This window comes from Ptychodera flava, chromosome 17 (assembly GCF_041260155.1).
Source record: "Ptychodera flava strain L36383 chromosome 17, AS_Pfla_20210202, whole genome shotgun sequence".
Taxonomy (NCBI): domain Eukaryota; kingdom Metazoa; phylum Hemichordata; class Enteropneusta; family Ptychoderidae; genus Ptychodera; species Ptychodera flava.
In genome coordinates, this window is record NC_091944.1 from 33,604,640 (window position 1) to 33,616,895 (window position 12,256).

General features: G+C 40.0%; 2 long non-coding RNA genes across 2 annotated transcripts; one reads left to right on the plus strand and one right to left on the minus strand.

Annotated features, from left to right (window-relative positions):
* Positions 1-431: 431 nt before the first annotated feature.
* LOC139116111 (uncharacterized) lies at positions 432-2,515 on the minus strand. The gene is made up of 2 exons (XR_011548244.1): positions 1,834-2,515; positions 432-1,145 (listed from the first exon to the last, which is right to left on the minus strand). It is a non-coding gene; the product is annotated as an uncharacterized lncRNA (long non-coding RNA).
* Positions 2,516-2,623: 108 nt separating this feature from the next.
* LOC139116110 (uncharacterized) lies at positions 2,624-4,833 on the plus strand. Its single transcript, XR_011548243.1, has 3 exons — positions 2,624-2,783; positions 3,539-3,754; positions 3,899-4,833. It is a non-coding gene; the product is annotated as an uncharacterized lncRNA (long non-coding RNA).
* Positions 4,834-12,256: the final 7,423 nt, after the last annotated feature.

A 12,256-nucleotide genomic window follows, 5' to 3' on the forward strand; every position in this document is an offset into this window, starting at 1 on the left:
TTCACATGTTCTTTAATGCTCAACCATTTCATCCAGGAGACTACATATAGAGCTGACACAACTTGCCTTCGCATAACTATGAAATAGCATGATGACAAAGTGTTCTAAGTTTGTGTTCTTCTTACACAAGAACTGCACTTCAAAAACTATATCATTGTTTGCAATTGATCATGCATGATTTTTTTACAGTGTTTCATCTAGAGAGGGGGACAGGGGGATTCCCCTCAGCTGACATGTTGGCACCCCCCCAGTAATTTGTCAAGGGGGGACCTGCCCCCATGAAATGGCGCCAGTCACACCTTAGAGATACAGGTAAAACACATGCATGAACTGGTGAAATCCCCCCTAAATTTTCTGGTAAAGGGGGACCCCCCTGTTGATGCCATCCTAGATGAAACACTGATATTAAATAAAACTGCATCTACAAAATATTTAATATACAGTAAATTCATCTTTATTTAATTTTAAATCAGGCACATTGCATGGTCCAAATCAGTCTTTTTCAAATGTATTAGGAACGTGACAAACAAAGTTACAATCTTTGTTGAGTGTAGCAACAGAAACCATTACCTCATAAAATTTGGCTTACAGGGATGGCCACAACTGCTTGTTTTTCTTTATGTAAAAGTTAAATATGTGGAATGGAACAGTGAAAAGACTGTCAGTCATAATTTTTTCTTTCATCTCTTCAAATTGATTTATGACAGCAAGATGTTCTACCCTTTTGCAAACACACACATCTGAACAGAAAACTGGATTGGGACAATAAAGTATGCACTTTACCTTCATACTTGTTGTACACAATGAAAAAAATTTGTAAGTAACGTGGTCAAGCAGAAATAGCCTGTACTTAGGATATTACCCGTAAATTCAGTAGCATTCCGTACCTTTCTTGAGGGAGATCATTCACAACAATGTAAACAGGCCAAACACTGAATTTTTATGAACAGAAAAGTGCTACACCATCAAAGTTGATTTGAAAGAGACATGTAGCTCCTGGTTTTTCTTTCATCATCAGTTTGGATGAAGAATCCATCTGCTTGAAGATGCTTCTTGTACAGCTTTTCGTCCAGAACATCTTGTATGTGTTTGGTATGATTCTGTAGTGTCTCAAATATTGCAGACCACTATGTTTGCCTTCTCCTCTACAATAAAGAATATAAAGCAATAAATTATCTATATACTGCATGTTCTGCAAAGCTTCATATTATTATAAATGCCTCCCCCAATAGTATCCTATGTTCACTGTATGCAATAGTTGTATATATTTTAATATGCATGTACAATTGTGTAATTCAATAAGCTTTACAATAACACTATTAAACAAAATATGACTTCTCTTAAATTGTGTCCTTTGTTTAGTCTACTGCAAGGCAGATTTTCCTATTTCTACATTCTGTACATTGGCAAATAACAATGTCTTAATTGAAAATCTTCAATCATTGGTTATGTAATTTTGAGCTACATACTGACAAAGCAACATGGTTCTAAAGAAGCCTGTATGTCATGTAAAAACCAACCTATGGAATTATGTCGATCAATACTCTGTGCAGTAGATGGTTGATTTTTGCAATTGGCTCTATCAAATTCAGTCCATTCACGCATTTAGAAACAAACTTTGCTGTCCGAGCATAAATAATTTAGGGCAAATAACACACGCATCTACAGTTAAATACCTAATTTTTGCTGAGAAAACACAGTGAATGGAAAGTAGATGGGAAGTATTAAAAGTAAGGGGTGACTGAGCAATTGATTTAAAGAATTTAGGATGTGAATAGTTATTTTTAATCACGCAAAAGAATATGCAACATATCAAAATACTGGACTACTTACGTGAGAATCAATGGCGTTGAAAGCTGCTCCACTATCGGTAGTCACCATGCACCAGTACCTCCGCGTTCCGGTTCTGCATTTGCCTCTCCGACCACTTCACTCTCGCAATCATCTAGTTCAGAGTTGTTGTCAATGTCAGTTTGCTGTTTACCATCATAAACTCGTAATAACTGGTTATCATTTCGTTATGTGGAATTTCGGTATGCACATCGCTGCAAATGCCGTTTCGAGGTGACGACGAAGGCGTATCACTGCACTGTGCCACGCGTACAACGCGTACGATCACCAGCTGTTTCTGAACCATATTGAAGCTTCGATATGAAGAGACACGTTGTCACCGGTGGCTGCTTCTGAGCTTGCGAAACACTATGTCATCGTTGCTGTTCCATAGCCATCTTGTCATTCGTTGTTATCCTTTATGTGGGCTTTTCAAATGGCAAAGGACAAAGGTAAAACAGTGATCGTTTTTCTTGTAGTTGATCGACGATATCGTTCCTTGTTGTTTACTGCGTCCGCCATGTTTGTATGATGAATGGTACCGTATGCAACACGCATTGCCGTTGGCTCTCACAAAGGTCAAGGGTCAGTGTCACTTCGTTCAACATCCAACTGTCATAATAGTTTTCGCTTGGGAACCAATTTGAGGGATAATTTTTGTTCATTTGTTAGTTGAAACTATAAAAACAGGTGATTCACTTAGTTTGAAATTATCTAAAGACCTTATCACTGCATTACGAATCTAACCAATGACACGCAATGTTTTAATTCTGGCGGTACTGCGCACGCGCAAATTGTCCCGGCGGGTAGATTTGGAGACTGGATTTCAATCAACAGCAGCTGAGAGCAGTGTAACCGTATCGTCCGCAAAAACTCATTCTAGCGAACTATAAATCGTCTAACAATGGGAAAATCAAGAGGCAAGAAAGTATCTACTCACTTTGGTGACCATGGTAAGTATTCAATATGAAGTTTTATGGTTTCAGTCGTGCAATATTTCGAGTCATCGTTATTCATCGTATGCACTGGTATGCATTTGACCTTGGTTCATGCATGGAGGTAGTAGAGACTACCTCCATGGTTCATGGATACACAAAACCGGCCAAAACCCGACCATCTTTGTATCTTAACTGTGATCAGACCTAATTCCCATACATTTTTGAAAGACATTGAGGTATAATATCCGCACTGAACCATGATTATAAGTTAGGAAATTTGTATCATTGTTTCCACAATGTAAGGAAGGGTTACGTAATAACAGGCCATTCAAATTCCACGGTATCAGTTATTGTCCGTTAATTCCGAGCTAGCCCATATCACGTGCATCTTCAACCAATCATTTGTGACAATTTCGGTGGATTGCATGGCCACATGTTATCAATGGACCATGCAGCTCCATCATCATATTTTCGTTAAATCAACTTATATTAATAAATGTGAAATTTATGAAAGAGTACACTGCAAATACTGTAATTGCTTTTAAAGACAGAACTTATTTTTCTATTTGGTAGCAAACATTTTACCTGCCTGTGCCATTCTGAGCAGTACAGGTTTACTGATGAAGTTCTTCATAGTGAATGTGTTTTATATTTTTTAGAAACTGCATTTTTGTGAAAGTTGTCAAGTACTTTGATTACACAAAATTTGTAATAAACAAGGTCACATACTAATTTTATTTTTATTGCATTCAATATTTCTTACAATGAAGATGCTGGCAGTTATACCTGGTTCAAGAGTATTTACTTATGAACAGCAGATGAACAATGCAAGGAATAAAGGAATACACTGAAAGAGTCTGGGACCAAGGCAGCACTCTTCCTGCTGCAATGCTTCTACAAAACAAGGATCTGGTTGGAAAAAACTTGAAGGGAGCTAACTGTCTGTCGTGAAAGCATTGATCCTAATACTGTTTCTGCAATTATTGGTAAGTTTCATATATTCCTTTCTCTTTCCCTACAAGCACCTCACATAGTGCAATGAGTGTAACTTTATGTGAAATTAACGTATTTTGTATTTTTGCTCACATGAAGTCCATGCTGACTATTGTTATCTAACTATTGATCAACAGATACTGATGGAAGCAGAAGTGACGATGGAGATGGCAGTATCCATGGCAATACATTTCCTGAGCATTCTGGTGTACAAATGGATACTGATATTGACTGATATAACTAACAGTGAGTGAAGCATTCCATGAATCTGTCAAACTTGTTTCAACGCAACAGAGACTTCATACTCAGAGAACATTTCATCATTACATTTTTCACAATGCAAGTACAGTGAAACCTATCCTTAGAACAAACCATCTCAAACTGTGCAATCATTTTTACTGGACTGCTGTTTTCACATTTCACTATTTTACAGAAAAGATATGTACATTTACCTTATAATGAAGTGTGACATCACTCAGGACAGTACATTAAGCAATTTTCCTATTTGTCAACATGCTGAACAATGCAAGTTTGGATATTTTGTAAAACCTTTTCACTTCCGACAGTACTTTGATAATGTTGTCAAAATACAGTACTCATGCCGATGAAACAAACTTCTGAGAAACTGTATTTTACCTCTTTGTTTCAAACTGCTGAATTGAACACAAGAATTTTATTTCTTGCTCCAGCTTCAACAGTGTCATACTGATTTTTTCACACCATTTTGTACATTCAAGTTTTTTGGTGAAATTGTCATTTATAATGATATTTTTAACTCTGCTGTTTGAATATTAATGCTTATTTGAAGATTTTTTTTATTACACAAGTGCCGATAAGTGCTAAAATTAATGGCAAATATTTAAATGTATTGGTTTATAAGTTAGTCTGTCACTTACAATATCCTAAATTGCTCATCACAAATTTTCTAAAAATACAAGAGTTAGAATTTTTGGACACAAATATTTGAACGCACACAACAGTAATGGTAACGTCATCTTTCAAAATATGCATTGTTGTTGTTTATATCTTTCACACTGTTATTAAAGTATGATCACTGTTGTTAATTAAGCAATATGATTGTTTCAGTGTGTGCTTTGAATAAGAGACAGGAAAATGAGGTGAGTGTTGCTGTTGACAATCAACATCAGAGAGACTAAGGTAACTTATCAATACTGCATGAATGAGTAACCCCTATCGATCACACACACCCCCCCCCACCCTACTACCCCCCCCACCCCCGCAGTCGATGTGATAATGGATGACTAGCATATACATTATGTGTACTTGTTTATGCTCGACGAAATCAAGTACGCCCTGTGTACACTTTTTTTATCCTCCACAACAAGTACACTCCATCCATACTTTTTTCAGGGAGGTTCCTGAAGATTAAGTACGCTCTACGTATACAAAAGCGTTCCAATATTGGATAGCTTTAAGTAGCATCACATTGGATTCTGTGTACTATATAGGTACACTCTATGTGTAAAACATGTATCTTTTTTCTTTACTGATTCTGTACAAAGATAATACATAGTTTTGAGAAATATGTACACTTCACGGGCTACATAAAGTAGGCAAAATGTAGGGTGAATTTTGGTAAGGGAGTGCACAGCAAGTCCGAAAAGAATCGGTCCCCTCCTCAAAGATGAAATTCGAAATACCGACAAAGTAATCAGTTATAGGCGATATCAAGACACAATAATGAATACTGGTGTCAAACTTGATATGGCAGTCTCGCCCAATTTACTTCTCTTGCCGTCTGAAATGGTCATTCTTTCGGGCCCGGCAATCTCGGGTTATAATAATGAATTGCAATACGCAACAGAATCTATGTCCTTCGGGGTGAACGGTGATATAAACACGGAAGTTCGAGAAAGTGCTATACATGAGATGGAAGGGTGGGGTCCGGATCCTGTGAAGTGGCAGGACGAGCCCGGAGAGTCACCTCACAATGACACGACTCGGATTCGTTCCCCGAAGGCCCTCCCCCCGCCTTCGGAACGGAAGGCAGCAGCCGTGACCAGCGCAGACCCTATTCACGAATATGGTAAAATTGGTTTGTTATCTTTAGCAATATTCATTACTATTGTAGGTACTGGAATAAAGTCACTAAATATATAGTTCATTCAGATGCTGTCGATGTGACTGGAAATTATGTTTCATCTAACTCGAGCCAGTAACTTAAAAGAACTAGAAGAGATTCATAATCAGTTCATTAATTTACAGTATATAGATCCAGAGGAAATGTCAATATACGCAACCCCACCATTCAACATGATTATAACTGGACCGATAGGTTCTGGCAAAACAGAATTTGTAATGGACCTCCTCACCGGTCCGTACTTAAGGAAATTTGAATATGTAGTTTTCATTTGTCCGACATTCATGAACAATGAAACATATAATAAAAGATTCATTTTCTCCGATGACAACGTATTTGTGTTTCCGGTCGACATCGATGCTGTGGATGATACACTAGCCTACGTACGGAACGAATGGGCCGGTACAAACACTTTAATAGTACTCGACGACTGCGCCGCGTCCAAAGATATAAAGAAGCGCAGTGACAATTTAGTCAAAATTGCTTTCAGCTCAAGACACGACAGATTATCTGTCTGGGTTCTGACTCAACAATATACTAGTATTAGTAAACCATTCAGGGAAAACATACAGATGTTAGTACTATTTTTCACACCGAGCGAGACAGACATCAACACTATTATAAAACAATATGGAATGAGGATGTCAAAACAGAAGGCAGATTCACTAATCAGTCGATTGCAAAATACACAATTCAGTAAACTAGTATTTCGTTTACAGCATCCGTACGACATAAAATTTTTCGTATAATATAGCAATTATGGAAGCTGAAGGCTCTACCGATAGGAATCCCGAAGGAACTCTTAGAGAATTATATTACAACCCGAAAACTGGTTTTGGAGGTGTACAAAATTGTATGACGCAGCACGGGCCAGCAGACTCCACGTTACTAAGAAAGAGGTGCAGGACTGGTTAAAAACTCAGCTAACTTATAATCTACATAAACCGGTACCTCGTACTCGTGGCGCCTTCCGGAGGGGTTCGGGCGGCCGGCGTGTTTTCGTAACATCGATAGACTCACACAGTGGCAGGCTGACCTCGTGGAATTCCCTCCCCCGTTCGCAAAAGAGAATAGTAACATTCGATACATGCTAACAGTAATCGATGTACTCAGCAAATATGCATGGGCCAGGCCAATACAGTCAAAAACGGCTGATGATACGTTGCAGGCGCTACAAGACGTGATTAAGAAATCCGGGAGAAGGCCCGACAAACTTCAGACAGATGAGGGGCGGGAATTTACTAATCGAAAAATGCAGGGGTGGTTGGAGGAGGCGGGAATTCACTGGTTTCACACCTACAGTGACAAAAAAGCTAGCGTCGTTGAACGTTTTAATCGGACTCTTAAGACGATGATGTGGAAATACTTTACATATAAACAGACACGAGAATGGCTCCCCATTCTACCCCACCTTCTTGAGAATTACAATAACACCGTACACGGAAGTATCAAATGAAACCAGGGACGTATCAGAGGAGAACGATTGGCAGGCATTTTATACACTATTCGGTCCTGAGTTGGCAGCCGGGGGAGCCAACCCTGAATTCAAGCCGGGAGAACGTGTCCGAATTACAAAATACAAGACCACTTTCAAGAAAGGATATTACCAAATTGGACAGAGGAGATTTTCGTGGTTTCAAAAGTTGTGTACGCAGCTGACTGGGAACGCCACCAGTTTACAAAATAAAGATCTGAATGGAGAGGAAATACTTGGCACTTTCTACTCCGATGAACTTCAGAGCGCCCTTTCGGAACGGGGAGCCGACGAGCTGTACAGAGTAGAACGAATTTTGAAGACGAAAAAAATTAGAGGAAAGAAATATTATCTGATAAAATGGAAAGGTTATCCAGAAAGTTTCAATAGTTGGGAGCCGGAGGAAAATGTTATTAGTACTACGTAAGTACTTCGTAAGTACTTCGTAAGTTCCTGTGCTGGTACTTGTCAAGTACTAACGTAAGTACTACGTAAGTACTAACGTAAGTACTAACGTAAGTATTTACGAAAGTTATTCAGTAAGTACCATGGACGAAGTCTTAATTTCTTGAAAGCTGAAAGTGTCAGTTTACCGTTATTCTTCCAACCACCTGGCCAAGTATTTATCATGTACTGTCGTAAGTAATGTTCACTTACTGCATCTCGTCTAGCCGTATGTGGATGAGGTGGTACAGGAGGATTTGTAGAGTTCCGAAGGGACACATATTAAGTTTGCAAGATCTTCAAAGCGACTGTGCATGTTGCCCTTATCCGTTCTTTTGAGTCCCCTTTGTTCAGCTTTCTTGATAAGTTCTGGTTGAAGTATAATGTACACAACTGCCATGAGCCACAGACAAGTAACTTCAAAGTCTTGCTTGTAATCGTAGTGTTCCTTCAGCATCATATCAAGTGCCTGTAAGTCAAACGGAGCATTGTAAGCGTGCACAGATTCACAGGCATTAAGAAGTTTGTGTAGGTTCTTGAGTGAGACTCGAGGTTGTTCTAGTTGTTCTTGATTAGGTGGATAATAAGCTTTTTCAAGTTCCTCCTTGCTGAAACCGTCTATTAAAAATCCTTGGCTGCCGCCGCTCCATGCAATTCCAAAGTCAAAAGCTTGTGGATATTCTACTGGCCCGACTGTCTCGGTATCAATTGTTGGATTAAGTATATTATTGAGAACGAGGGGCGTAAGAGCGTTCCGAATTACCAAACATGGAAGCCTGTAGTCGTGGCAAATTTCTAAGAAAGTCTGTTTGAACTTGTTGTGAATCTCTTCTAGTTCTTTTAAGGCGGTTATTTCGTACGACCTGGCTCGAGTCAACACATTCCGCCTGCAATAATCCCAAGGCATATCTTTGAATATGATAATGAAATTGTCTAAATGGTCAAATGCTCTATAAACAATCTTTTTTTCTTCCGCTGCCACGGAAACGCCCCGGATTCTAGAAAAAGTCAGATGTTGAATTATGGAAGAGTCACAAATAATGTAGTGTTCTGAAGGGGAGCCCCCCTCCCCCTCATCCACCCAAGCCTGATATTGTAAACTAAGAGTATGTTCTATAAACTGTTTCTGAAAATCGGCAATCGAAACGTGGCGCCCATTATAAAAGTCAGCAATGTTGCCGGAAAAACTAGTGTCAAATTCTGGTACGTGAGTCACCGTAGCAACTCCCTCTTCTTTCAAATTTACTGCATCGTAACTCTTACCACTTCCAGTTGGTCCATTTATGAATATGTATGACATTTTGGGATACTATATCATAGAAAAAAATTTTTTAAATTATTTTTTATTAAGATATATACGATAATACAATGACAATCCTTTCTATTTCAACTGCAATAAAAATACTTGAAACCGGAGAAGAGAATATTCAAATCAGTGACGGCAAACTCATATTTGGTGAATATTGGTAGATCCTTTCATATACGTAGACAGTGAGCTAGAAGTAGTTTTCCCCATCGGACCTAAGTACGGTTCTAAAGATCCTGCTACATGCGATGGGGTGTGTGTCCGTTGGCAACCGAGTCTTCAAAAGTTTACCGATTTAATAGTATTCCGTACCCTAGGTGAAAGTTTCGATGCATCTACTGCTAAAAGTTATGCTGCAAGCCTGGCCGCTCACTCCAAGAATACTATCGGAACCGAAGGGAATGCCTGCAGATTTTACAATCCATCTAAAGTGTATCAGAAGCGAGGGAGCGAGCCAGTTGCGTATTTTAAATTTCGATTTAAAAGAGGGCCTCATGATTTCGATACATGTATTGATATGGTTCAAGAAATTGACTGTGCTTTTAAAACAGTGAGCCCATTGCCAGTCCGAGAAAATCCTGCTATTGTACCTCGTAATATCCGGAAAGGTAGTAAGATAGAATTCTTAGCATTTAAACCGCGCTTAAGTAAGCGTGCCCTTTCTTTCACTGTTGAGAGGTTATTTTGTGCTGCGCCTAATAAACCAGAAATTCAAGATGCGGAAGAACTAGTCGACTTAGAAAGATTAGGTGAGATATATAAACAAATAAATGCTGACAAAATATTATAGTGGATTTTGATGACCTATCATAGAATAATTATTTTTTCATTTTAAAATTTTTAGGATAGTATATATCATAAAGATTATTATGGCCCGTCGATTACATACAGCATTCAAGGGAGCAGTTTTTACGAAAAGAATTTCCTGAAGTCAAGCGAGTCAAGGATATCGGGGAGCTGGTGGATATTGAAGGTATGGCCAAAGGGGGAAAGATGTACTCTGTTTATACTGAAATGGAAGTCAAATTATCGGATCCGAAAACTGGTAATACACAAAATCGTACATTGCATGTTAAATTAAAAGATACATACACAAAAGGGTTGGTAGGAGGGTCGGGTGTGAAAGAACAATTAGTAAAACGCTACGACGATATGCTTGATACAATTGAAGCTGTTGAGGGTTCTGGCCTCGTTCTCGAGGAGATACTTAATTTTGAAGTAATTCTAGTAGAAGTTTTACTCGGGGCTGGCGCAGTCCAACTTCCCGGATGGTTAAAAAATAAGCATTGTGTTAGCGATCTGGTGCTACCTTCGGGCAGCGAGAATTGTTTTCAGTATGCCGTCGTAGCAAGTATAAAGTTGAGCGATCCCGAGTTTCGTGAAAAGAGGGGTGGTCAGGTAAGGAGAAAATGGAATACGTACGCCCCATTTATTGCTGACTACTGTTGGGAAGGTATTCCCTTTCCTACGCCCGCCGATCTGACTGTATTCAGGCGCTTCGAGCAGCAAAATCCGGGAGTCCAACTTCAAGTGTTTCAGATCCACGAGTCCGATCCCGACCCGTCAGACATAACTGTGTTATATAGCGGAGCCGAGGGGGGAGCGGGACGGGTAGCAAATATATTACTGATAGTTGGTGGGGAGGGAAGGGGGGGGCCACTTCGTGCCAATTACTTCGTTAAATCGTCTTCTTAATTCTCATACTAATCGTAAGAATAAGCACAGAAGTAAGTGTATTTGTCTGGTTTGTAAAAGAGGTTTTAAGTCAACAGAAGAGTTAGAAAAACATCAGGTATACTGTGGAACAGACGCCGCCCAGCCAGTTTTTCCTAAGGAAGTATGTCAATTCGAAGGACATCGGAAGAAGGTTCCTTCTCCCTACGTCGTCTATGCAGATACTGAGGCAATTATTGAGAAGGGGACCGGTCGACATATTCCAATTTGTCTTTCGTATGTTATGGTGGAACGGGGGTGGGCCCCTTCGGAACGGCGGCCCACCGTTTATGGTAAAAGAACATTCACAGGTCTCTCCTGTGTTACAGAATTTCTAAAGGATATGAAAGAACGGGCCGAGTATTATTCGAAATCGTATTATTGGAAAATAATACCGATGAAAGATCCTTCTAATTACCAGCGTGACGGATGTGATCCAGTCTGTATTGCATGTGGAGAGCCCGCCGGATACCGAGTAGTGAAGGAGGAGGCGACCTTCTATTGCGAGGGATGCCGGCCGTCGAGAACCATTCCTATCTACTTTCACAACCTCAAGGGATACGATGGTTCTTTTATTTTGAAAGAATTACATGAAATAGATGATGATGGTTCCGGACCAGAGCCTAAAATCATAGCTAAGACGAGCAATGGTGGAATTATGGGTCTCTCGAAAACATTTATTTTTAGTGCCTCAATTGTTGTCGGCGGAGAGTGGCCGAACCGGAAGAGGGAGATAAAGAAACGTTTCTTTTCTATAAAGTTTATGGACAGTGCTCAGCTGATGATGGGGTCATTGGCGAAGTTGGCAAAAACTGTGCCGGACCACGGGTGGACGGTACCACTTTCGTACCCGGACATTCAAAGGGCGAAAGGTTTCTTCCCCTACGAATATTTAGACTCGGTTGACAGACTGGGAGAGGGGGAGCTCCCGGAGAGGGGGGAATTTTATAGCGAATTGACGGAAGAGGGGATTTCGGAGTCCGATTACGAACATGCTTTGCGAGTATGGGACGAAGTTGGATGTAAGACGATTCGTGATTATATGGAATTCTATTGTGAGACGGACGTTCTCCTTCTTGCAAATATATTTGAAAATTTCCGTGACACATGTTTAGAAGCGTACAAGTTAGATCCAGCCCACTATATGTCGGCGCCCGGCTTGACATGGGATGCTATGTTACTTTACACAGGTAATAAGTTTGGGCTCATTCAAGATGCTGAGCAGATGAATTCGTACAGAGGGGAATTCGAGGCGGTATCAGCCAGTGTAATATTCATTATTTACAGACAAATCATCCTGCTTACGTCGCCGCCGAGGGGGAAGCTGGCGGGAACTGGGATCCAGAGAAGCCGGTGACCGAAATAAAATATCTCGATGCAAACAATCTCTACAGCTGGGCAATGAGTCAGGCAATGCCTACGGGCGGACTTCATTGGATGACGATGGAAGAGTGGGA